Below are 12,491 nucleotides of genomic sequence, written 5' to 3' on the forward strand. Positions count from 1 at the left end.
TAATCACCATATTTATCATGTAAATTATTCTCACAGTGACAATGGCTGCAGCTTGTGTATGCTTGGATGTGACAATACACAGTTCCCGCCGTGGGTTAGGTGATCTCAACCGGCACATCATTTATATATGCAGTTGAATTCGGAAGTTTACATACACTTAGGTTGGAGTCATAAAACTCATTAAAACCACTCCACAAATTTCTTGTTAACAAACTATAGTTTTGGCAAGTCGGTTTGGACATGTACTTTGTGCATGACACAACAAATTGTTCCAACAACTGTTTACAGACAGATTATTTCACTTATAATTCACTGTATCACAATTCCAGTGGGTCAGAGGTTTACATACACTAAGTTGACTGTGCCTTTAAACAGCTTGGAAAATTCCAGAAAATGTCATGGCTTTAGAATCTTCTGATAGGCTAATTGACGTCATTTGAGTCAGTCAGTCAGGAAGTTAACGCTTGGTCGCAAATGGGTCTTCCAAATGGACAATGACCCCAAACATACTTCCAAAGTTGCGGCAAAATGGCTTAAGGACAACACAGTCAAGGTATTGAAGTGGCCATCACAAAGCCCTGACCTCAATCCTATAGAACAGTTGTAGGTAGAACTGCAAAAGCCTCCTCTGTCAGGAGGAATGGGCCAAAATTCCCCCAACTTATACAAAACATTTGACCCAAGTTTAACAATTTACAGGCAATGCTACCAAATACTAATTGTGTGTATGTAAACTTCTGAACCACTGGGAATGTGATGAAAGAAATAAAAGCTGAAATAAATCATTCTCTCTATTATTCTGACATTTCACATTCTTCAACTAAAGTGGTGATCCTAACTGACCTAAGATAGGGAATTTTTACTCCGATAAAATGTCAGGAAATGTGAAAAACTGAGTTTAAATGTAGTTTGCTAAGGTGTATGTAAACTTCCAACCAGCTGTATATATACAAGTGTATACTACCGTTCAAACGTTTGGGGTCACTTAGAAATGTCCTAGTTTTCCATGAAAACATACATGAAATGAGATGCAAAATCAATAGGAAATATAGTCAAGATGTTGACATGGTTATAAATAATGATTTTTAATTGAAAAAATATTTGTGTCTTTCAAACTTTGCTTTCGTCAAAGAATTCTCCATTTGCAGAAATTACAGCCTTGCAGACATTGGGCATTCTAGTTGTGAATTTGTTGAGGTAATCTGAAGTGATTTCACCCCATGCTTCCTGAAGCACCTCCCACAAGTTGGATTGGCTTGATGGGCAATTCTTACGTACCATATGGTCAAGCTACTCCAACAACAGCTCAATAGGGTTGACCACTCCATTATAGACAGAATAACAGCTGACTGCTTCTTCCTTAAATAGGTATTGCATAGTTTGGAGCTATGCTTTGGGTCATTGTCCTGTTGTAGGAGAAAATTTGCTCCAAATTAAGTGCCGTCCACAGGGTATGGCATGGTGTTGTAAAATGGAATGATAGCCTTCCTTCTTCAAGATCCCTTTTACTCTGTACAAATCTCCCACTTTACCAGCACCAAAGCACCCCTCGACCATCACATTTCATCCACCATGCTTGACAGATGGCGTCAAGCACTCCTCCAGCATCTTTAAAATAATTCCTGTGTCTCACAAATTTTATTCTTTGTGATCCAAACACCTCAAACTTAGATTTTTTTTCTCCCAATCTTCCTCTGTCCAGTGTCTGTGTTCTTTGGCTAGTCTGAGATATGTCTTTTTCTTCGCAACTCTGCCTAGAAGACCAGCATCCCGGAGACGCCTCTTCATTGTTGACGTTGGGACTGGTGTTGGGTGGGTACTATTTAAGGAAGCTGCCAGTTGAAGACTTGTGAGGTGTCTGTTTCTCAAACTAGACACTCTTATGTACTTGTCCTCTTGCTCAGTTATGCACCGGGGCCTCCCACTCCTCTTTCTATTCTGGTTAGGGCCAGTTTGCTCTGTTCTGTGAATGGAGTAGTACACAGCGTTGTACGAGATCTTCAGTTTAATGGCAATTTCTTGCATGGAATAGCCTTCATTTCTCAGAACAAAAAAAAAAAACATTTTCTTTCAAAAACAAGGGCATTTCTAAGTGACCCCAAACTTCTGAACGGTAGGGTGTATATATATATATATATATAAGCTGGTGTACAAAACTGAAAGTAAAATACACATAATCAAACTTCAGAATGGGAAGCATAGAAACAGAGCACATAGAACAGCTATTTCGCTTCTTAGACTTGTTTTCAAAGCAAATGACATATCTATAACTCTCATTTCTATGTAAATGTGATCAAGTCGTCCAAAAAGTTACCTATTGAAGCTTTAAAGGAAATTAACAAAACCACTGCAGCACAACATGTGCTCTGTTTTCAGAGCTAATTTATCAGGGAGTCATATCAACTGTGCAGCCCCAGTCCAAATGTGTCTATAGTTGTGTCTTAAATGGCACCCTATTCCATATATGGTGGCTCTAGTCAGAAGTTGTGCACTATATAGGGGAAAGGGTGCAATTTGGGAAGCATAAATATATATATATATCTAATAAATCTTCTGCTGTCCAAAAATGTTGATCTCTTTATCTCTGCAGCCCCAGTCCAAAAATGCCTATTTCTACTGTATCAGTATTACTCAGAGGAGCTTCTTTAAAACAGCTTCTGTCACGTTCTGACCTTAGTTCTTTTATTTAGGTCTTTGTTTTAGTATGGTCAGGGCATTAGTTGTCTATGTTCGTTTTTCTATGTTGGTTTTTGAGTTTGGCCTGGTATGGTTCTCAATCAGAGGCAGGTGTCGTTAGTTGTCTCTGAGAATCATACTTAGGTAGCCTTTTTCCACCTGTGTTTCGTGGCTGTTTATTTTCTGTTCTGTGTTTTATTGCACCGTCCAGGACTGTTTGTTTGTCGTGTATTTTTTCTTTTTCAGTATTCCTTCTTTATTATATTACAATGAATACTTACCACGCTGCACCTTGGTCCTCTCTTTCTCCAGACGACAACCGTTACAGCGTCTGCTGTCTATCAGGAGCCTACCTTAGGATTTGACTTGCATTGGTGAGATGAAGAGGCCTCCAGCCAATGCCCCTTTCACATATCTCTAACCCTGTTTATCATGTCAGCTATCCACATTACCTGGAGCAGGAGCCATAAGTGGATAACAGCCATATCTGTTAAATTATATGATAACAACAACAAAACCATCATTGAGATAAGAACATTAGATGCTTGTTTTGCCATTTGCCCAGCAGCTTAAAGCTGGGCCAGATTACAGTCAAGCCCCCAGAAAGACAGACTGAGGTGTGTGTGTGTGTGTGTGTGTGTGTGTGTGTGTGTGTGTGTGTGTGTGTGTGTGTGTGTGTGTGTGTGTGTGTGTGTGTGTGTGTGTGTGTGTGTGTGTGTGTGTGTGTGTGTGCGTGTGTGTGTGTTGGAATCCACAGTCAATATTCTGACACCATAAACTCATTATGCCCCAAATAACTTGAACAAGATCTATTGATCTACAGTGTGGGCGCTAGGGAAAGTGTATTCTGCTGAGAACAACGGGGGACATTACTATGTGTGATGCACCACTCTGACAGCAGATCATGTTGAATGAGCATTTGAAATTGTAATCATTGTCACAAGAAGCATGTGTATGTTTAGTGGTTGATGTACGTCTATGTTGCCCTTTTTTTATTGAGTGCCACATTGTCCACAAGAGAATGGTAGCAAAAATCCTCTTCCTTTCAGCAAGAAAAACGATGTCGACAGAGAGGGCTGCCATGCTTCTAGCTCTTAGGAAACTGTGCAGTATTTTTTTTTTTTTACGTGTTATTTCTTACATTATTAGCCCAGATTTTTGTTGTGTGTTGTTACATACAGCCGGGAAGAACTTTTGGACATCCGAGAAGCAGTAACTCACCAGCATTACCAGCATTACGACCTGGAATAGAACTTTCCTTTTTTTGTTCGTACCCCAGGGCAATTGAACTGATTCCAGACGCTAATCCAAAACACTGCCGGCGGAGGAGAGGTAGTGGTCTTCTAGTCTGACTAAGGAGGCGCACACACCACCCACAGCTTCCAAGTATATTACTCGCACATTTTCTGTCTCTGGATAATAAAGTTGACGAGCTCAGGGCGAGGATTTCCTTCCAAAGAGACATCCGGGATTGTATCATACTCTGTTTCACGGAAACATGGCTCTCTCGGGATATACTGTGAGTCCATACAGCCAGTTGGATTCTCAGTTCATCGAGCAGACAGGAAAAATATCTCTCTAGGAAGAAGAAGGGTGGGGGTATATGTTTCATGATTAACTACTCTGGTGAGATTGTGATAACATACCCAAGTCCTTTTGTTCACCCGACCGAGAATAACTCACAATCAAATGCTGACCGTATTACCTCCCGAGAGAATTATCTTCAGTTATAGTTGCAGCCGTGTATATTCCCCCTCAAGGTTAATACCGAGGTTAATACCATGACGGCCCTCAAAGAACTTCACTGGACTTTATGCAAACTGGAAACCACATATCCTGAGGCCGCTTTTATTGTAGCTGGGGATTTTTAACAAAGTAAATTTGAGAAAAACGCTGCCGAAGTTCGAATAACACATTGACTGTGGTACTCACACTGCTAAAACACTAGACCACTGCTACTCCAACTTCTGGGATGTCTATAAGGCCCTCCCCCGCCCTTCCTTCAGCAAATCTGATCATGACTGCATTTTGCTCCTCCCTTCTGATAGGCAGAAACTCAAACAGGAAGTAGCCGTGCTAAGGACTATTCAACGCTGGTCTGACCAATCAGAATCCTCACTTCAAGATTGTTTTGATCACACGGACTGGGATATGTTCCGGGAAGCCTCCGAGGTTATATCGACGAATACACTGATACGGTGACTGAGTTTATCAGGAAGTCTATAGGAGATTTTGTACCCACTGTGACTATTAAAACCTACGCTAACCAGAAACCATGATTAGATGGCAGCATTCGCGCAAAACTGAAACCGTGAACCATCACATTTAACCATGGCAAGATGACTGGGAATATGGCCGAATACAAACAGTGTAATTATTCCAGTGGTGGGCCGTCAGGGCCAGCAAGGCCTTCTCTGCTGGCTGGCAGAATATATATATTTTTGCTGCTGCTGGCAGAATATAAATATATTTTTTAATATATTTTCCCACAAATATGTATTAAATTATTCCCCAGAGTAAGAGTTATACTCTTCATTTCATAGCTTTCCTCTTGGTTGCACTGCTTCCAGCCCCAGGTTGAGATTTGGAGAGCTGGTCTTTATGTTAGATCCTTTATCCAATCATATTCAGCCATCATGTGTTGCCAGGGGTCTAAAATCTGCCCTCAGGCCTTCAGAATCAACAGTGCGGGCGCCTGTGGTTTAAAGTGAATGGAAATGAAAATCTAGTGTCAACCAATCAGCTTTAGAGTTGGCTATTGTACGCCTGCTGGCTGGCTCCAGTGTTACACAGGAGCCAGCTAGCAGGCGTAGTGCGTGCACGTCTTTTGATTGGATTACCAATATTGAGAGGCAAGTCCTATGGGCAGGTCTATGCAGAACCTCAGAACTAGGAAACTGAATTTGATAAACAAATTCATTTGCATACTACTAAGCTGTTTTTTCAACCCACAATGGCGGAAGGAGGAGAAGATATCAATTTGGTCGAGGATATAATTATAACGCCATTCTCAAGACAAACTTTTCAAGAAAAGTTAGACATTGTAAGGAGAGGTTGCCCGACGCCGACGCTACAAAGCCTGTCACAGGCGGGAAAGGGGTTCGTTCGCCACTTTCAAAGTTCCAACTTCGAGCGCTATCAATAGCTCACAGGCCCCGAGGAACACTGCAAACTGTACTGCTGGGAATGCCTATTATTTGCAAGTGATCGATTTGGTGTTTGGAGCCACACTGGCTTTGCAAACTTGAGTTGTCTAACCAAGGCAGCAACGAGACACCAAAGTACGGCTGGCCACTTAAAAGCAATGGTGCTTTTGAAACCTTTAGGGACACCCGAGTGGATCTACAGCTCAACGAACAAGCGCGCAGGGCAACAGAGCTGCACAATGAAAAGGTGAAGAAAAATAGGGAAATATTGAAAAGACTCATTGATTGTGTCATGTTTTTGGGTAAACAGGAACTGTATTTTTTTGGGGGGGGACTTAAAGCTCAAAGTTTGTGGACCAGAAATGGATAGAAGAAGAATATTAATATAACTCTGTTGCACTCGACTATGTTCTTGCCTATTAGTTGAACTGTACTTACTGTATTGTACTCTTACCCTGCAAATCTCTGAATAAAATGTCAATTTCAAGGTGAAGCAACGCCTGGTTATACTGCGTTTCTGTCTAAATGTATAGTGTCTAGAGCCATGGCATCATAATGATGGTAATAAGAGGTGGATTAATTCGGGTGGGACTGTGTAGGACCTCACTGAAGGCCCAGGCCCCAGGCCCACGGCACGCCACTTTATTATTCCCTCCGTAAGGAAATATAACAGGCAAAACTTCAGTATAAGGACAAAGTGGAGTCACAATTCAACGTCCCAGACACAAGACATCTGTGGCAGGGTCTACAGACAATAACAGACTACAAAGGGAAAAACAGCCACACTTTGACACTGATGTCTTGTTTCCCGGACAAACTAAACACCTTCTTCGCCCGCTTTGAGGATAACACAGTGCCACCGATGCTGCCCGCTACCAAGGACTGTGGTCTCTCCTTCTCTGTGGCTGACGTGAGTAAGACATTTAAGCGTGTTAACCCCCGCAAGGCTGCCGGCCCAGACGGCATCCCAAGCATTGTCCTCAGAGCATGCACAGACCAGATGGCTGGAGTGTTTATCTACATATTCAAACTCTCCCTATCCCAGTCTGCTGCCCCCACATTCTTCAAGATGGCCACCATTGTTTCCTGTACCCAAGAAAGCAAAGCTAAGCTAATGGAACTAAATGACTATCGCAGCATAGCACACTTCTGTCATCATGAAGTGCTTTGAGAGGCTAGTCAAGGATCATATCACCTCTATCTTACCTGACACCCTAGACCCACTTCAAGTTGCTTACCGTCTTAATAGATCCACAGACGATGCAATCGCCATCGCACTGCACACTGCCTTATCCCATCTGGACAAGAGGAATACCTATGTAAGAATGCTGTTCATTGACTATAGCTCAGCATTCAACACCAGGTGGTGAAGGTAGGAAAAACACCTCCAAATTCACTGATCCTCAACACTGGGGCCCCACAAGGATGCGTGCACAGCCCCCTCCTGTACTTCCTGTCCACCCATGACTGTGTGGCCATGCACGCCTCCAACTCAATCATCAAGTTTGCAGATGACACAACAGTAGTAGGCTTAATTACTAACAATGATGAGGCAGCCTACAAGCCGGAAGTGAGAGCCCTGCAAGTGTTTTGCCAGGAAAATAACTTGTCACCCAACGTTCAACAAAACAAATGAGCTGATCGTGGACTTAAGAAAACAGCAGAGTGAGTACCCCCCCTATCGACAATGACGGGACCGCAGTGGAGAAGGTAGAAAGCTTCAAGTTCCTCAGCGTACATATCACTGACAAACTGAAATGTTCCACCCACACAGACTTGGCACCGAAAACCCTCACAAACTTTTACAGATGCACAATTGAGAGCATCCTGTTGGGCTGTATCACTGCCTGGTGTAGCAACTGCACCACCCGCAACAGCAGGGCTCTTCAGAGGGTGGTGCAGTCTACCGAATGCATCACCGGGGGCAAACTACCTGTTCACCAGGACACCTACAGCCCCCGATGTCACAGGAAGGTCAAAAAGACAACAACCACCCAAGCCACTGCCTGTTCACCCCGCTTTCATCCAGAAGGCGAGGTTAGTACAGGTACATCAAAGCTGGGAGCGATAGACTGAAACACAGCTTCTATCTCAAGGCCATCAGACTGTTAAATAGCCATCACTAGCAAATTAGAGGCTGCTGCCCTATTTACATAGACTTGAAATCACTGGCCACTTCAATAGCGGAACTCTAGTCACTTTAATAATGTTTACATATTTTGCATTACTCATCTCATATGTACATACTGTATTCTATCCTATTGTACTGTATCCTAGTCTATGCCGCTCTGACATTGCTCGCCCAAATATTTATATATTCTTAATTTCCATTCCTTTACTTTAGATGTGTGTATTGTTGTGAAATTGTTGGATATTACTGCACTGTTAGAGCTAGAAACACAAGCATTTCGCTACACCTGCAATAACATCTGCTGAAACACTTGTATGTGACATTTTATTTTATGTTGTTCTCCATCTCTCCAGCTTTCCTTGTCCGCCTCAGGGTTTCTGAGTTTGTGCCAATGTGTGTTCTAACACTACTGTAACTAACGAGCACTGTCTCCCAGGCACCTCACGATGCCTAGAGGGTTCAATAGCCCTACCATTCCCTTGGAGCTCATTTAACAGTTCCTCTTCACACTAATCCACATTTAGATTCCCATTCTTTCACCAGCCTTCATTCCCTTCCCAGTTTCCAGCTCATGAGAATTTAAGTAGCCAGATATTAATCTTTAAATAGGGAAATTAATCCAGTATTTGATACGTCATGCACATCCGTACACAAACAATGTTCTGTGGAACATAAAATACAAGTATTTGTATGCTGTGTTTCAGCTGTATGTTTTTCAAAGCAAATAATGTGGCCTTTTTCGTTCTCTAATTCTATACAACACTGACACTGATTACTTTTTCAGAGCACATATGTGGCCCCAATTGTGGTTTATGTGGTATGATATGATTGGACATTGTGCTGTCTTCAATCAGATGCACAGTATGAGATGCTAAAGAGCATGATCCTACAGAAGTCTCGACATTTGTGTCTGAAATAGAAAAACAAGACTTAACTTACAATAGATTCAAAATAAATGTACTGCTTATTGCCTAAACTGTAGACAACATTCCTTCAGTCCCATGGACGGCATCTGGGAGCTTACAGCTGATTGAGCAATTTTGTCCAAGACATATCTGGGTATTTCATTTCAAGGACACTGTTGCATAAATAAACGTCAGCGCATCGAAGTGGACGGACATTGTACAAGCTGGAGAGACCAAATAGACCAGTTAGTATGGTGAGTATAACGCTAACATACTGTGGAGTGCGTCTCCCGAGAGCGTGCCTCTATAAACTGACCATAGAGTCGGATAGAGAGGACGCACTTACCAGAAAAACCTCAATGGGGCTGCCCATGCTGTCACAGACGTGATCATGGCAAAGATAGGGGATGGGCTATCTTTCTAACTCAATGGAGTTAACTGAAATTAACCCTGATCTTAACCGACTCTGACAGTTCCATTTAAAACACCCTGTAGACCACAGGCCTGGGGGAGAAGCAGGCACACTTTGTCCCTAGAGAGGAAATGGAGTAAATATTATCTATTTAGACAGGCGCAATGCAATGATCCCTCTGGACAACAGCGTAAGTCCATTCCATGTCCTCCTTCAAGCTGAATATAGAGCAGGAGCAGAGGGTCGACTGAAATATGAATCCACTGAAAGAACTAAACTTTAACATATCATGATGGCTACCTGGGGTGGCAGGTAGCCTAGTGGTTAGAGCATTGGGCCAGTAACTGAAAGGTTGCTAGATTGAATCCCTGAGCTGACAAGGTAAATAAATCTGTCATTCTGCCCCTGAACAAGGCAGTTAACCCACTGTTTCTAGGCTGTCATTGTAAAAAATAATTTGTTCTAAACTTACTTGCCTAGTTAAAAAAGAAAGTACAAAATAAAACACATAATTGAAGTTAATTAGAATAAATTGATCTTGGTGTTCAAATGACAAACTCAATCAATACGTTAGATATTGTAGCCAACATTCATTATACTAATCGGTGGGCTCCCGAGTGGCGCCACAGTCCAAGGCACTGCATCTCAGCACCAGAGGCATCACTACAGACCCTGGTTCAATTCCAGGCTGTATCAAAACTGGCCCGTGATTGGGAGTCCCATAGGGCATCGCACAATTGGCCCAGCGTAATCCATGTTAGGTTTTGGCCGGGGTAGGCCGTCATTGTAAATAAGAATTTGTTCTTAACTGGCTTGCCTAGTAAAATAAAAAAAACACTTGCTTTTATTGGTTCCCTGTCTTTGCAACCATTTTAACCCTTACCTTATGTTCAATTCAGCCTACACCATTTTTGTTCAGAGTAAATAAAGTACAGTAAGTACATCAAGATAATACATATATGATTTTAACCTCCCAAAATGTATTTTCCAGTAGATGAGAATGTTCTCTTTCATATATGTTTTCCCCCTGAATTGATAGACCCAACTGTTCCAAATTTAGAGCCAAATGTTTGGCTCAGTCTATGTTCAAGTCTATGTTCTATGTTCAAGGTTTCAGGCTTGTAACTTCAAAAACAAATAAGAAATATCAGTTTTAGTAGAAAGACAGTCTTGGAAATTTGTGTTTGCGCGCCATGAAGACATTACGCACCTGATCGGTTTCCTATTGAACATACTTCTTTCTAAAATAAATATTACAGTTTGATGACATTTTAGGGTATCTGAGGAGTAAATAGAAATGTATTTTGACTTGTTGAAACAAAATTTAGGGGTAGATTTTCGGATTCCTTTCACTGCAAGTTGAACGAGTGGATTAACTCAAATCGATGGCGCCAACTAAACAGACTTTTTGGGATATAAAGAAGGATCTTATCTAACAAAACGACACTACGTTATAGCTGGGACCCCCCGGATGATAAATCAGAGGAAGATTTTCAAAAAGTAAGTGAATATTTATGTGAACATATGAAACCTGTGCCACCGGAAAAATATTTTGATATGGGGCGCCGTCCTCAAACAATCGCATGGCATGTTTTCACTGTAATAGCTACTGTAAATCGGACAGTGCAGTTAGATTAACAAGAATTTAAGCTTTCAGACAATATAAGACACTTATATATGCCTACATTTTTAAAATCACTAATATTTATGATTATTTCTTTGAATTGTGCACCCTCCAGTTTCACCGGAAGATGTCCAACTAGCGGAACCCAGATCCTTAAGATGTTTTTAAACTTTCTGTGTTGTATTAACGTATCCTGAAAATGACATCTGCTGCTTTAGATTGAGATTCATATCTACAAAAAAATAAGCTATTTTCTTTACTTTCAGAGTGCGAGCTGATCAAGGGGTCGAAAATGTAGATATTGCCAGATGTTCACTGTCCGAGGAACAGGCCGTGGGAAGCTTTATTGCTGGCAAACGTGTCCATAACCAGAGGTAATTAAACTGTTCTGTGTTCTTTTTTCTCTCTTCCTCTCTGCCTGTCTTGTTGTACATGGAACCTGTCCCACATGCACAGTTTGGAGGGAGAAGGACACACCTCTTCTGTGTGGGATATGTGTTCCTACCTCGTCTGCAGGCAGATTTATAGCATTTCACAGATAGTTGGAATATTCATCCTTTATTAAGTACAGCGGCGAACCTGACACTTCACCAGCTGTGGCATATAGGAATGCTCCAAATACCTGTGCACATTTTTTTCAAATGATCAAGTCATTATCAAGCTTTAAGTGGTATTTATGTCTAATAATGACATTATCTTCTATTGTTTGTCCTCATGTGTCTGTTTTTCAGCATAAACTACTCTGTAGCCACTTAGTGTGGACACCATTTGAGACCACACACAAACAATAACAGTCTCTCTCCTTCACTTCATCCCTCCCCCCCTTCACCCTAAATCCTCTAGGTTATATCAGCTGTGTTGGTGAACCCCTCCCGAATCTGAACTGGCCGACACAGATGGCACAGCATGATCATAGGTGAGAGGTCACTTGGTCGGGTCAACAGGAAGTATTATTAAAGAGATGCTTTACATTGAAATACATATAGAGATGTAGTAGTCCCAGAGTTAATGATCCAAGGTCAGTTTTGCGTTTCACCTCCTGATTATTATGATGACTGACTGTGTTAGAATAAAAAAACCAGGCTTAAAACCTCTTAGAGCTCGGGACAATTTTTTCAACATTTTGTTAAAAATCGCGCAAAATTTCAAAGTCCTGCTACTCATGCCAGGAATATAGTATATGCATATGATTAGTATGTGTTGATAGAAAACACTCTGAAGTGTCTAAAACTGGTTAAACCATGTCTGTGCCTCTAACAGGACGTGTTTAACATGCGAAACCCCCAGGAAAACTGTTCACCCCCCCCAAAAAAGATAATTCTGCCAGTTGTCTATGGCCTGCGAAAATATATACCTCCCAGTTTACAAGTCCGACAGCTTCCACACGATGGCACCAGTCTTGGCAATTTCCTTGAAGTTGTTCCTTGGTCAAACGAAGAAGATACACTTGATTTCATCCGGTATACGACAGGATGTTTTGGAAGAGAGAATTATCAACCATCTTTTCAAGACGTGAGCTATTGAATACACATCGCCCCCTGATCAATTTGATCGATTATTAACGTTTACTAATACCTAAAGTTGGATTACAAAAGTA

General features: G+C 41.6%; 1 protein-coding gene across 1 annotated transcript in view; it reads right to left on the reverse strand.

Annotated features, from left to right (window-relative positions):
- Positions 1-12,491, reverse strand: part of LOC118388808 (metabotropic glutamate receptor 2-like) — a 61,610-nt gene that overhangs the window by 10,830 nt on the left and 38,289 nt on the right. The gene's annotated exons all lie outside the window — the stretch shown is intronic.

The sequence above is a fragment of the Oncorhynchus keta genome, chromosome 10 (genome assembly GCF_023373465.1).
Source record: "Oncorhynchus keta strain PuntledgeMale-10-30-2019 chromosome 10, Oket_V2, whole genome shotgun sequence".
Lineage (NCBI taxonomy): Eukaryota > Metazoa > Chordata > Actinopteri > Salmoniformes > Salmonidae > Oncorhynchus > Oncorhynchus keta.